We start from the raw sequence: 14,043 nt of genomic DNA on the forward strand, positions 1-14,043 counted from the left end.
GTGGGGTATAAATAAAATTTATTATTATTATTATTATTATTATTGGGCAAAAGAGTGTAATGTGGCTGCTTTCACATGTAATATTAAGTCACAGCTGGAAATATTCCATAATTCGCCAGGAATTTGGCACAGACTTTTAAGCCTTGCCTACTCTGCCTTACCCTCTGGCTTAATGTTACATGTAGCCCAGGACTTCTGGTTTGTCTCAAACAAACAATGGCTGGTAGGCCAAAAACAAAGCTTGGCTTGCACTCCTGGCTTTTTTCTTTTTTGAAAAAGAGAGAAACAAACTGACTGTTTATTTGCTTATAATACAAAACCATGATTTGTTTCTTGGCTCTGGAAAGGGAGAAAATGAAGTGGGCATGAATGAGCACCAGTATGCTGTTAGTTTGTGCAAACCAGGCCATAAGTTATGTATTTCTCTTGTGCTGTAAAAAAAAAAGTTCTTTCAAAGTTGAATACTATTGATGAAAGAGGCTCCACCAAATTATACAAGGAAGCCTTTGACGATCTTTTGCTTATCACTCACATAGGACTCAAAGCTTTATGGTCTTAGGATTTGACCTCCTCTAGAGAACTACTATTTTTGAATTATGGTGCTGGAGAAGACACTTGAGAGTCCCATGGACTGCAAGAAGATCAAACCTATCCATTCTTAAGGAAAGCAGCCCTGAGTGCTCACTGGAAGGACAGATCCTGAAGCTGAGGCTCCAATACTTTGACCACCTCATGAGAAAAGAAGACTCCCTGGAAAAGATCCTGATGTTGGGAAAGATTGAGGGCACAAGGAGAAGGGGACGACAGAGGATGAGATGGCTGGACAGTACAGTGTTCTCGAAGCTACTGACATGAGTTTGACCAAGCTGCGGGAGGCAGTGGAAGACAGGAGTGCCTGGCGTGCTCTGGTCCATGGGGTCACGAAGAGTCAGACACAACTAAACGACTAAACAACAACAAGAGAACTATTATGGACTGCTTGTATTCAGGTTTCACATTCTTCTTCAAGGACAGACAGCATCAAGCATATGAACTGGTCGGTACTAGGAGGTTCACCATCTGTCTTTGACTGGTCAACACAGCAGTGTGCCAGGGACTGAAGGTGTGATCCACGGAGTAGGACTGCATCTGGAAGAACCATGCCCCCTGGGTGGTGTAAGGAAGCAGGACTTATTGGGGTTCCATCAGAAAGCCTTAGTGGTGAAGACTTGCTGGCTTTAAGCATTGAGTGAAGCCTTGTCACTTCAATGAGGAAAGTCCTATCTCAAATAGAGGAGACTTCAGGTCAATCCACCATCCCTTTTGCAACAGGGAGGGAAGGACCTCCATTCCTTCTTCCTGACTTCCCAGCTTCAGGTCTCATATGGGCAAGAGTGGCAGCTGCTGTGGTTGATTACTGGTGCTGCTGCTTGGCTCTGGCTGGCCAGCACCCAAGATGGAGCTCTTCACACCGTACCTTCTTCCTGTGTCTTGGAAAAGCTTGTACCTTGGGCTAGGTGGAAAAAGTCCTACCCGATCTTCCTCTGTAGTCAACTCAGTTTATGCTGTTGAGTTTTGGCAGCTGTGGCTGCTCATAGCACAGGTCAGTTCAGCCACTGTGGGCAAGGCTGGCTACTACACTTGTCAGGATGCTACTGAGGGATTGGAGTGATAAAATTTAGTAGTGGATGTGGGAGAATGTAGAGTTAGATGGAGTCAGCTAAAACTTAAGAAGTGAAGAAGGGCTGCCTGAAGGCTATAGTAATAGAACTAGCTGGATGATATTGCTCCAGAAGGACTCCTATTATGGTTCACAGTAGCTCTTTATTTCATAGTGCTAATCTAGGATACTGGTAAATAATGCATCACAATCCCCCAAAGTGTGGCCATTTCATCCCCTTGTTGCAAAGATGTTAAAGTGAGATTCCTGTGGCATCTGTTGGTTGCATTATTACCTCTGTTTTTCTTGGAGCTTACTAGTGATATATCTTTGTTCTGTCTTTATTTCCTCCTTCCTCTTTAAGAAATTATGTTTGTCCTTTCCAACAGCAGACTGCATGACTCTGTAAACAAACTTTGTAAAAGGTTCTCACTCTCTCTATGCAGAAGCTATCCTTCCACTTCAAGGCTTGTCTCAGCTTCTTTGGATGTCAGAGGGATAATGCTGGAGGTGGCAAATGCATATATAGCAACAGAAAAAAACATGCAGTTACCCTTGGTGGACAGGTGCTGTGTACATCATACAGGTAACAGATGTCTCTCATATGACACCTGCCACTCGTCTGTCGTGGATTCATTCCAACACACTCACTCCAAAAGATTCTGAGAATAGTAGTTACCCCTCACAGAGCTACAATTCCAAGCACCCTTAACAAAATACAGTTCCCAGGATCCTTGGGGACATGCTTTAAATGTATGATGTGTACACAACCAGGTTCTTGTTTTGTAAAGTTTTTTTAAAAAACTTTTCCAAAACTTTTTTTAAAAACTCTTACTTAAGAGGAATGGAGGCAGTATGAAGAATGTAGTGACGCGCAGCGTAAATTAATAATGCAGAGTTTTAAAGAATAAAAGCTTTACTGAGTTAAAATAAACTTCTTCATAAACAACATGGTTCCAAACAGTTTGACTGAGATTACATACTGACTCTGTTCACAACTGAAGCAGACAGACTGCTGAAATAAGGATTCATGTTTGATCTCTGGCCTCTCCAGTTAAAAGAGCTAATAGAAAAGACTGTGCAGTGTAGTGCTTAATGTGCAGGGAGACTAATAGATCTGGATCAAATCCCTGCCCATCCATGAAGCTCTCTGGGAAACCTCGGGCCAATTACCATTGCTGAGTCTAATCTACCTCACAGGGTTCTTGTGAAGATAAAAGGTGGGTGAAGAGTACTGTATGCTGCCTTGAGCTCATGTGGAGATATAAATGTAATAAATAAAGAAGATTGAGGGGGGGAGGGAATAAAGAAGGCTGCGAAGAACACCTGTGTTGTTGAGGGAGGATGCTCCTCCGCCATTTTGGTTGTTTCCCCATTAGTTTGGGCTCCAAATTACTCAATTTTGCTTTGGAAAGTGGGCTTTTGCTCATGAAGGGCAGAAAGGCTTCAAGCCTCTGGTAGCCTCTCTTGTATTTCATGGACAAGGTGATTCCTACCATGGCAGAGCAGGGGGGCAACATTTGCCTGACCTTCTGGATAGTGGGTCACTGCTGCCTACTGGGTAGAACAGTGGAAGGGGCAAGGCAGCAGGGAGGTCAGTGCTGTGAAGACGAACTGGTGCAACAAGAACAGTGTTCTTACTCCTGCATTTACACAGTATATGCATATGAACCAGCCTTTAGATGTATACCAGTTTAGCCCCACTGAAACAATCCACTCTGATCCAGTAATTCCTTCTGTATCCAAGAACTTACATGGATCTCTATCTCTAGATTGGAACAAATGAGACTATGTTGTGGATCTAAATGAGACTAAGTTCTGGATCAGGTTGATAAGGTCATTAAGTTCAACTGGGGTTACTTCAATGCAGTTTCACTTAAATAAATTTACAACAGAAAGAAGAGCATTCTTATAAAGGCACCTGATAAAATAATAAAGATATTGTTTGCTTGTCAACTGCATGCTTCATTATGCGAAATCATTATTCTGCTCTCACTTGGTTAAACGTGACAGCTGTGAATGTTATACTCTATAAGAGTAAATCAATTTAAAAATACAACATTTGGACCACCAAATTCACTTCTCAGTTGTAAATTCTGCTATTGACTGCTTTAAACTTTTGGTGAATTTACTTCAAATTCTGAACATGTGCACACTTGGAAAACACTGAGTGCACTCATTTTTTCTGGCATAATGAAAGCAACATAGAAATATTAGCTAAAAGCCCTCTTGAGTAATATGTTGGCTTGTTGCACTGGCAATGGTAGACAATCATTCTTCACCTCAAGGCCAACAGTTCAAAATCCATCGTAGCATGATTGGAAATGAACACTGATACCATCTGTTGACTGTAATATTTTGAATATGAGTATATATCACAGTCCAATTCCCAGTGTGCAGGTGGCTGTAATACAGAAAGCAATTACAGCTTCAATGGGTTAATTGTTACCTCCATTACTCCCTAATTAAGGAAAGCTACCTAAGAATCTATGGGATAAAAAAGTCATGTGTTCATGCAGGTGGGCTTCTGGTGATTCCATATATTGGCAAGAGCGACAGTGTTCTATACTTGAAATAATGGATCGTAACAATGCTGTACTTTGACCATGAGAAAACTCCTGAGAAGATTTGGCAATACTATGTAATTGGGATTTAGGAAAGTGTTGTTATGGTTTGTTTTTCAATTGTCGACATCCTTTGAAGCTGAATGTTTTGAGATTTGGGACAGATGAAAGAAAGTATGTTCTTAAAGCACCTGCTGAATCTCTATTGGCAGAGATTTCCCAAATACTGGGCTGATGACGCAAAAGGCTTGGTTTCTTGTTGTTGTCCAATGAGCCTCGGCAACGCAAGGAACAATGATAGTCTCAGTGATCAAGCTGGCATATAAGGGTTCATCCTGGACCTAAGAGGCACCTAAGTTGTTTAGGGCTTTGTAAGTTAGGACATCTGTCTCCTGAGAAATCTCTATGTGGGACAAGAAGCTACAGTTAGAACTGGATATGGAACAACTGATTGGTTCAAAATTGGGAAAGGAGTATGACAAGGCTGTATATTGTCTCCCTGCTTATTTAACTTATATGCAGAATTCATCATGTGAAAGGCTGGGCTGGATGAATCCCTAGCCGGAATTAAGATTGCCGGAAGTAATATCAACAACCTCAGATATGCAGATGACACAATCTTGACGGCAGAAAGTGAGGAGGAATTAAAGAACCTTTTAATAAGGGTGAAAGAGGAGAGCGCAAAATATGGTCTGAAGCTCAATATCAAAAAAACTAAGATCATGGCCACTGGTCCCATCACCTCCTGGCAAATAAAAGGGGAAGAAATAGAGGCAGTGAGAGATTTTACTTTCTTGAGCTCCATGATCATTGCAGATGGTGACTACAGTCACGAAATTAAAAGACGCCTGCTTCTTGGGAGAAAACCAATGACAAACCTAGACAGCATCTTAAAAAGCAGAGACATCACCTTGCCGACAAAGGTCCGTATAGTTAAAGCTATGGTTTTCCCAGTAGTGATGTATGGAAGTGAGAGCTGGACCATAAAGAAGGCTGATTGCTGAAGAATTGATGCTTTTGAATTATGGTGCTGGAGGAGACTCTTGAGAGTCTCATAGACTGTAAGAAGATCAAACCTAACCATTCTTAAGGAAATCAGCCCTGAGTGCTCACTGGAAGGACAAATCCTGAAGCTGAGGCTCCAATACTTTGGCCACCTCACGAGAAGAGAGGTGTCTCTTCCAGGGTCCCTGGAAAAGACCCTGATGTTGGAAAAGATTGAGGGCACAAGGAGAAGGGGACGACAGAGGACGAGATGGTTGGACAGTGTTCTTGAAGCTACAAACATGAGTTTAACCAAGCTGCAGGAGGCAGTGGAAGACAGGAGTGCCTGGCATGCTCTGGTCCTTGGGGTCACAAAGAGTTGGACATGACTAAACAACAAAATTAGGAGAAGGACCTTGAACAGGACTTGGTACCACATTGAAGGAACTAAAACTCACCAGTATGAACCAAATCTGCTCCACAGCCTGTAGCCTTTGGAATCCAGGTCCAAGGCTGTGAAAAATAAACATTCTTGCATTCAGATAAAGAGAGCTGCAGGGTGGAGTGGCTTATACTTGTATCCCATGCTGGAACCTAGTTCAGAGGCACATCCAAAAGTAGATATTGTCCATCAATGATACTGCTTTCAAATGCATGTACATTCCAATGTATTGAGAAGCCAATCCACATTCTAGCACAATTAGTCACATGTAACTGTGTGACTAGAGCTGAACTGGGGCAGTTATCCAGTTCACAATCCCATTCAGAATCATAGACTATTTCCTCACTAAGCTTCAGTCTTTATTTATTATATCTTCCTTATCTTGCATTCTCACAGAATTCACACGGATAACAAACTGTGTTTATTACAATTAAACTTGGCCCTGTTACCCATGGGGCAAAACGAATTCTGTGATTTCCTCCCCTTTTTGATTTTTACACTCCTGCAGGAATTTTTAGAAATAATTGCTGAACAATAAAGACTGGTGTTAAATCTAAGGCGCACCGAATGCAAAACAGTAATTGCATAGGTGATGTATCCACAGAGACAGCAATGATATATTGTATTGTCTGCTTTGACATAAAACACACACTATAAAGGGCTTGCAAAATGGCCTGGAATATGCAAGTTCACGAGCGGTAGGAAATGAAGCATAACTATAGACGCGAAAGAGGATATCAAAAATATCTCTAGCAAAAAAGAGCAACAACAAACAGTAATTGCATATATTAGTTATACCTAAAAGTCAGGAGCATGATAAATAGTACTTGTGGAGCATTTACTCCAGAGTGCTATTCTAAATGAATGTCTGAACTTAGTATATTGCTTTTAAGTGCGAAGGGGGAAAGATAATATTGATGCAGTGCGCTTGCCTCTAAGGACAAATATGCAAAGTCAATGTGGCAGTTCTACTAATATTGGCCGATCTTCCTTTAAGACTAACAAAAATCATTTTTCTAGTTAGCAAGATCAGTTTCCATGTCCCACCAGGACATGGTGATCCGGTTAGAATCATTCCATGGCTAGAACATTCTCCTCTTCTGTTAATTGAGTCACCTAGCAAAATAATGGCCTAGGTTCCTTAAGGGTAGGTTTACAACAGGGCTAGGATTCTGTGGCCCTGCAGATCCCAAACTACAGTTCCCACCTTCCCAGACCATGGGCAATGCTGGTGGCGGGGGCTGCTGGGAGATCAATGGCATCCATTTTCTAACATTAATTGCTGGAGACATGTGCTGCTGTTTCGATGGCAACTGGAGCCCCCTGTGCCCCGGACATGCAGCAAGCCACACAATTAATGTAATGTGTCATATGTCCTTAGAGTAGGAGAAGGTGTAGATATGCCAGAAATCCCACCTGCATTTTTCAAAAGGAGATAGCTTTCTTTCTTTCTTTCTCTTAATATCTTATATCTGCAACTACACCCTGAAGGGGACATGGTTCGCAGCTACCGGTAAAAGCAGGATGGGTCCAGGCATAACTGGATAAATAGCTTTCTCTCTATGAATTTCAACACATGTGCAGCTGAGAGACTCCACAGTGCCTGCAGTTAGCAGTATTGATTTCTAGAGCATTTGTAATTTCCACGTTTTTCTTTTTTTCTGGCAGTGCCTAATTGCTCCGAAGCCAGAGGAGAATCTCATTGGAGTTGGGTTTTTGACTTAGCTGTCGAACTTAACTGCTAAAGTTACGTAAATGAGATGCTGGCATGGCATTCCCCCCCACCCCACCCCAAAAACCTGTCCATCAAACATGAAAACTAGTGAACATGACAATCACCTTTGGGGGCCATTCCTTCCCTTGTATCTGTGTCAGCCATTGGTACTGAACCCACATTGAGGAGGTTTGCAGTGACATATAAAGATGGACATTCTACTGTTCAAAGTGACTAAAGCTACAGTTCTGTCCATGCTTATCTTCTGTACCTATGGAATATAATGACACTTGGCATATAAAAGATTGCAGGTGGCTGAGTCATACACCCATAGTTTGTTTCATCAGCAGTAAGTCTGGTTCTTGGGCGGGGGAGGGGTAGTGCTATGTGTTTTTGGGTGCCAGACCCCTATAATTTCTTTATCAAGCTAGTGTTAGAATTTAATTAAGGCTTGGGGTGTTAAAATTGGGCCAGATCTCTGTGCATTAGGTTGTGTGCTAGACACTTCTAACCTCCTAGAATCAGCAAGTTTTTAAAAGCTAATTAAGCTAGGCTAGCCTCCTGTGTTGAGCCATGGAGACAGGGCATAGCCATCTAGCGACTGTGCTCTGGCAAAGCCACGGCTTCCAGATCCTAATTTCCTCATCTTGGGATGTTTCTAATTATCGAGGGATCCTGCTGTGCACTATGAAAGGAAGGCCACTTTGTTGTGCGAGTTTTAATGTGACAAGATGCGTCATCGCTTTGCATGTTTACTCACTCCAGCTACTGACAGCACAGCTTGGCTCCCATTTCTCCCTGCTGCTAAAGTTGCAGAGGTCCACTCTCTGCACAGAATCGGAGAATTAGATCCTTTCTGCAGTCCTTGCAGTGGCTTCTGCTGTGTTATCTGTGGTGGGCTGGAGAAGTTGTGACTTTGGAAAGGCATGAGATGTGGTCTTCCAGCCCTTCAGTAAGCATACAGAAGATTGAGAGTACAATTTAGCAAAGTTATATCCATTTAGTGTGGGAGCTGAAACAACTTCCAATCACAGGAAGAACATCCAGGAAGTGTTAATGGGGTTTTTTGCTGGGTGGGGGCAGATAAAATTCCACTAGAATGTTCATGAAAATACTTGCCAGGTTGAGGCAACCAAATGTTTTAAAAAACCTTTCACCTAACGGTTTGTGTCAGTGCTGACATATAAAATTGATCTATTTATTTTTTGCATATGCTACATCCTTCTCCCGGGAAAACTGATCTTATCTTAACATGACATTTCAAACAAAACAAAACAAAACAAGCATCCATAGGGGAGTGCAATACAAAGATTTACACATGGGCTGACCTGCTGTTCAGGTAAGCTTTCCAAAACAAATCACTCTAATACTATAAGATGCAGATCTTTTGATATGCATCAAAATCTGCAAACTCCTTCAAAATGATACAGTCTACACTTTTCAGGCAGGAGATATTGCAGATAAGAGGCAGAAGTTCATTGCGGTACATGAAATCTGTATTAATCACTCCCCCAGAGCAAAAAGCATACTTCTCTCCAGGTTCTGTGGCACTCCAGATGTTGTTGAACTGCAAGGCCTATAATTCCCAGTCACTGGCTGAAGCTGATGAGAGCTGGAGTCCAGCAACATCTGGACGGCCACAGATTCCCCCAATGCAACTCTAAGATGTAAATCACCGGTTTTCATTTATAAGCAAGATACATGCCCCTGTTGCCATTTAGAGATGGCACGTGAGAACTGCAACAAAACGTTGCAATACGCCATGATGTTGTTCAAGATTTAAGTAATTCCTATCCCCACGTGAAGCAGTTGGCATTTTGGGCTACTAAACACACACATCCCACACTGGATTGTTTGGGACGGGGTCCCCCTTAGGTCCCCCTAAATATTTAATATATTTAATAGCAGTCCCCCTCCAAGTCAGCTGAGTGGTACTGTTTTGGCACTCACAATATGAGCACTGGAAATGAGGTATGATAGGAAGTCAGGGTAGATTGTACCAGTGGATGACTATAAGTGTCTGCTTAGGGCTGTGCTACAGATTCTGTGCAACAGACAGCCATTTTATTTTATTTTATTTTGCAAAATATTCAACAGAAAATACTTCATAAAACACTTCTCCTGTTCTAAAATATTTGCAAGTAGCAACTAAAATGTTTCCATGAAAAGGTGGAGAGGGTTTGAATGTATAAAGTTTCCATTAATAGTATATCTATACACAGATCAAGTCCTCCCTAGTCCTGGCATATTTATTTTATTTTAATAAAAAACAGCCACTGTGTGTAATAATTCAGAGAAAGCAAACACCTCTTGATGACTCCCCAGGTCCTGCTTATCAGCTTTTTCAACACGATGAGCTGCATCGTTAAAATCTATAGTCACCAGCCATTGCTACCTTAAGCAGCGGGGGAGCTCCTGCTATGTGACTGTTACCCACACCTCTCAGTCACAACCTGAGGTAATGCAGGATCATTCAGGTCCTCTGGTTGGGTCAAGACGACATGGGGTTGTGGGGTAAACTTCCAACCCTTGCCGGGGTGCAATTAGTGCCAGCACCTTCTGTCAAGAGTCTGGGTGTAACCCTCGACGCCTCCCTTTCCATGGAGGTGCAGGTTACAGCTACAACAAAGGCGGCATTTTCCCATCTCCACCGTGTTAAGCAGTTGGTTCTTTTTCTTTCTCGCCCTGATCTAGCCACTGTGATCCATGCGATGGTCATCTCCAAGCTTGATTACTGTAATTCGCTCTAGGCGGGGCTGCCCATGAAGCTGACCCAAAAACTCCAGCAGGTGCAGAATGCCGTGGCGAGACTACTTATGGGGTCTTCACCATGGGACCACATCCAACCAGTGCTATATCAGTTGCACTGGCTCCCGGTGGAATGCAGGGTCAGGTTTAAGGTGCTGGTTCTAACCTTTAAAGCCCTATTCGATCTGGGACCCTTGTACCTACGGGACCGCCTCTTCTGGTATGCCCCACGAAGGACTTTACAGTCCGCAAACAATAACATCTTGGAGGTACCAGGCCTCAAGAAGGTTAGACTGACTTCAAGCAGAGCCAGGGCCTTTTTGGCCCCGGCCCCAGTCTGGTGGAACACTCTGTCACAAGAGACCAGGGCCCTGCAGGATTTGACATTTTCCACAGGGCCTGCAAGATGGAGCTGTTCCGCCAGGCCTTTGGTCGGGGCTCAGTCTGACCCCTCTCCTTTTACAAGACCCTGCATATAAGTGGCCGTTCTAACTCTTCTCACCGGCTCATACAAATAGCTGAGCCTGGTGAGTACTTAAGTTTCCGAACCCCTTTAGTTATAGTTATGATTTGCAGGTAGCCATCTGATCTCATTTTGATTTTAATTTTAAGCTGTATTTCAGTCGATTGCTGGATTTTATGTCTTAATGTATTATATATATTTTTGATGTTAGCCGCCCTGAGCCCGGTTCTGGCTGGGGAGGGTGCACAGCTGTCAACTTACAGATTTGAAAATAAGGGACCAGCAGCCTCGAAAATAAGAGATCAGCAGCCAAAATAAGGGAATTTCCGGGCACAGGTATGTTCAACTTCTGAGCCCCTCCGAGCCAAAGGCAGAAAGCCCAGCCAGCAGCCAAACGAAGACTCATCGATAAGGGACAGCAGCGGGACATGGCGCTGGGATAAGGGACTGTCCTGCCAAATAAGGGACGCTTGACAGCTATGGGAGGGTGGGATATAAATAATTTGTTCTCAGCCTTTTGGGGGGTCATGGACCACTTTGAGAATCTGATGGGAGCTATGGACACATACCCAGAAAAATACACATAAACACATACACAAAAAATCTTGCATACCATTTATTTCATTTCATTGCCGGGGGAGGGGAGGACATTTTTTTGTACCCAGTTCACAGACTTCCATAGACCCCATGACTAGTAGACTGCCATCCTGCGATAGCTTTCTCCACAGTGGCACTGACCCTCTGGAATACCCTCTCCTGTATCACCCAGGGAGCACCAACTGTGGCATGTTTGAAACACTCTTTTAAAACTTACTTGCTTATTCAAGCTTTCCTTGATTACTTGAAAGGGTTTTTATTTTCCCTGATTGCACTGCTGAATGTTATAATTTAGTATTTTACTGCATTTTGATACTGTGTATCTCTCATGTGGGTTTTTGTTTTAGCTTTCTGCTTTTATGATTGTATTCCTTCTTGTAAACCAATTAGATATTTTTATGTTAAACCATATAGAAGGTGTATAAATAGAGATCGATCGATGGGTAGTGGTTCTCCAGGATCTCATGCCCTGGTCCTTTTAACTTAAGATTCCAAGGATCAAACCAGAGACCTTCTGCATTCAAAGCCTGTGCCCTGCTGATGAACTATGCTCCTCCCATGACATCAATAGAGCACAGATTCACACAACCATTTCCCATCCAGTTCTGAAGACCTTTACAGTTCAGAAAAACCACTCTCTACTTAAACAGCCCAGCATCCAATTAAAGGGCTTAAGAAACCTGGGCACATGCCCTGACAAGAAGTGTGCCACCCAAAGCCCCATTAATGCCCTGGACAATGAAAGTCTCTCTCTCTCTCTCTCTCTCTCTCTCTCTCACACACACACACACACACACACACACATATATGTAATTACATTCAGAGCTTTTTTTTCAGCCAGAACTCGCCAGAACTCAGTTCTGACACCTCTTAGGTGAGCAACGTTGCCATTATAAGATGACAAGGGAGGTGTTCATGGTGAATTCCAGCACCTCTTTTTCTAGAAAATTAATGTATTTTAATATTTTGTTGGAAGCTGCCCAGAGCGGCTGGGGAAGCCAGTCAGATGGGCGGGGTATAAATAAATAATAATAATAACAACAACATCACTGCTTATATCACTATAATACAATATATCAGGAGAAGACAATGTGGTCCCTTCTAGATGCTGGGTGGATTCTAACTCCCACCAGTCTCAGAGAACATGGCCAGAGGTCACTTATGTGAATGGTACTCCATTCTGTTTTGTGTCCAGTCCTTTGGAGTCCTGTATCTGCTGCAGGTGTGCCTACACAAATTGTACTTTAACCCCTATGGCCTCACTTAATCACAGATACAGAGAGCGGCTTTTCAAAGTAGAAGCTGTTTTTAAAAAGAAGCCTGTGCAGATCGAATCTTTCCTCCGGTTTCTCCCTATGAAATATTGATGGTTCACATCTCACAATGACTTTACGGTGATGAGGTTTTGTAACACTAAATAGTGTTATTCCAAATGGTTGTCGATATTATGGAAAGCAGAATTCGGCCTGTCGAATTTGCTTTCCTGGCCAGATGTAAGTAAGACACCAATGTGGATCTATAGCGGCTAACTATTTTCTGCACGTCCAATGAATCAATGCAGGGTGAATTCATTCATATAGTACATGTCTTCTTGCCCTGAGCTTACTTTTCTTACAATAGCTGAGCCTGCTGGAACGTTTTGGCAATTTGGATTTTTCAAATTTATTTTACATTTGCTAATCTTTTCCAACAGGCCCGGCTCACTGATGAGGCAGGGTGAGGCAGCTGCCTCAAGCAGTGGAAGCCCAGGAGGCAGAGCCTGCCTCACCACTGCAAGCAGTGGAGAAGCAGCAGCAGCAGCGGTTTCTAGTGCGATCCTGCGAAAACCTTGCAAGATCTCACTGAGTGCATGAGATCTACATGTCATGTGACAAAGACACATGAGAGCAGAAGCAGCAAAGCAGGCTGGGAAGTGCTGGGACTGCACAATCATTTGGGCCTACTAAAGTTATTCAGGCCTAACTACTAACTGTTGAGTCATTCTGACATGTGACTTAGTAGCCACTTTCACTTTGTGCTCTCTGTAAGTTTTGTCAGAAACTGGGCAGAAGAGGAATGGAGGAGTCTCCCTCCCCAGCTTGACCAGGGAGGAGGAAGAGGAAGACAGTTTAGATTTACAACAGGGCTTTGAGGGAGGTCACAGCTCAGAATCAGATGAGGGGGAAAGATGGGAAATAATGGGAGATGAGGAGGAAGGGGAAGCACCAGGGGGGCGACAGCAGATGGACACAGTGTCTTTAGAAAGCATTCTAGATGCCCTGTCAGCTTCGTTCTGGAGCTGACAGAGGCTGGGAATGAGAACAGACAAAGAGAATTAAGGACACAGGAATGTGAGCTGGAATGTGAGAGGGAGGAGGGACAGCCTAGCTGCATGGCTTCAGAGAACAGAGAGCAGGCAGCAGATAGCAGATAGCAATGGTAACCTGATCCCTGAGCATAGTGAGCAAGGAAAGGGGAGCCAGAGCAGAGATACACAAAATAGCAGTCTGAGCTCAGAAACAGAGGTAGGGAGGCCGGGAATAGCCAGCCCAAAAACTCGAAGGCGCGAAAAGGTCAGTGAGAGGAGGGGAAAAGAGTGAAAGCGAATGGGCTTTTTCCCCTGTTAGAGGAAGAGGAAGGGGTGGAGTTTAGACTCAGCAACTGCGAACTTGGAGTCAGACACGGAGTGAAGGAGCTCCGGAGTGATTTATGTGTTTGAGCAATAAACCTGAGATAATTACTACCGGTGTCTCGCTTCTGTGGGAGAGCCAAGCTATTACACCCACCCCCTCCCAGAACCTGGCAAGCCTTGAAAGTAGGAGAGCAAATTGCTCAAAGACAGAGGGCATGTAGCAGCAGCCATAGGAGAGATGATGTGAATGACGAATGAGGAAGTGGGAGAGATTCACTCGG

This window comes from Podarcis pityusensis, assembly GCF_964106645.2.
Source record: "Podarcis pityusensis genome assembly, chromosome: 1".
NCBI lineage: Eukaryota > Metazoa > Chordata > Lepidosauria > Squamata > Lacertidae > Podarcis > Podarcis pityusensis.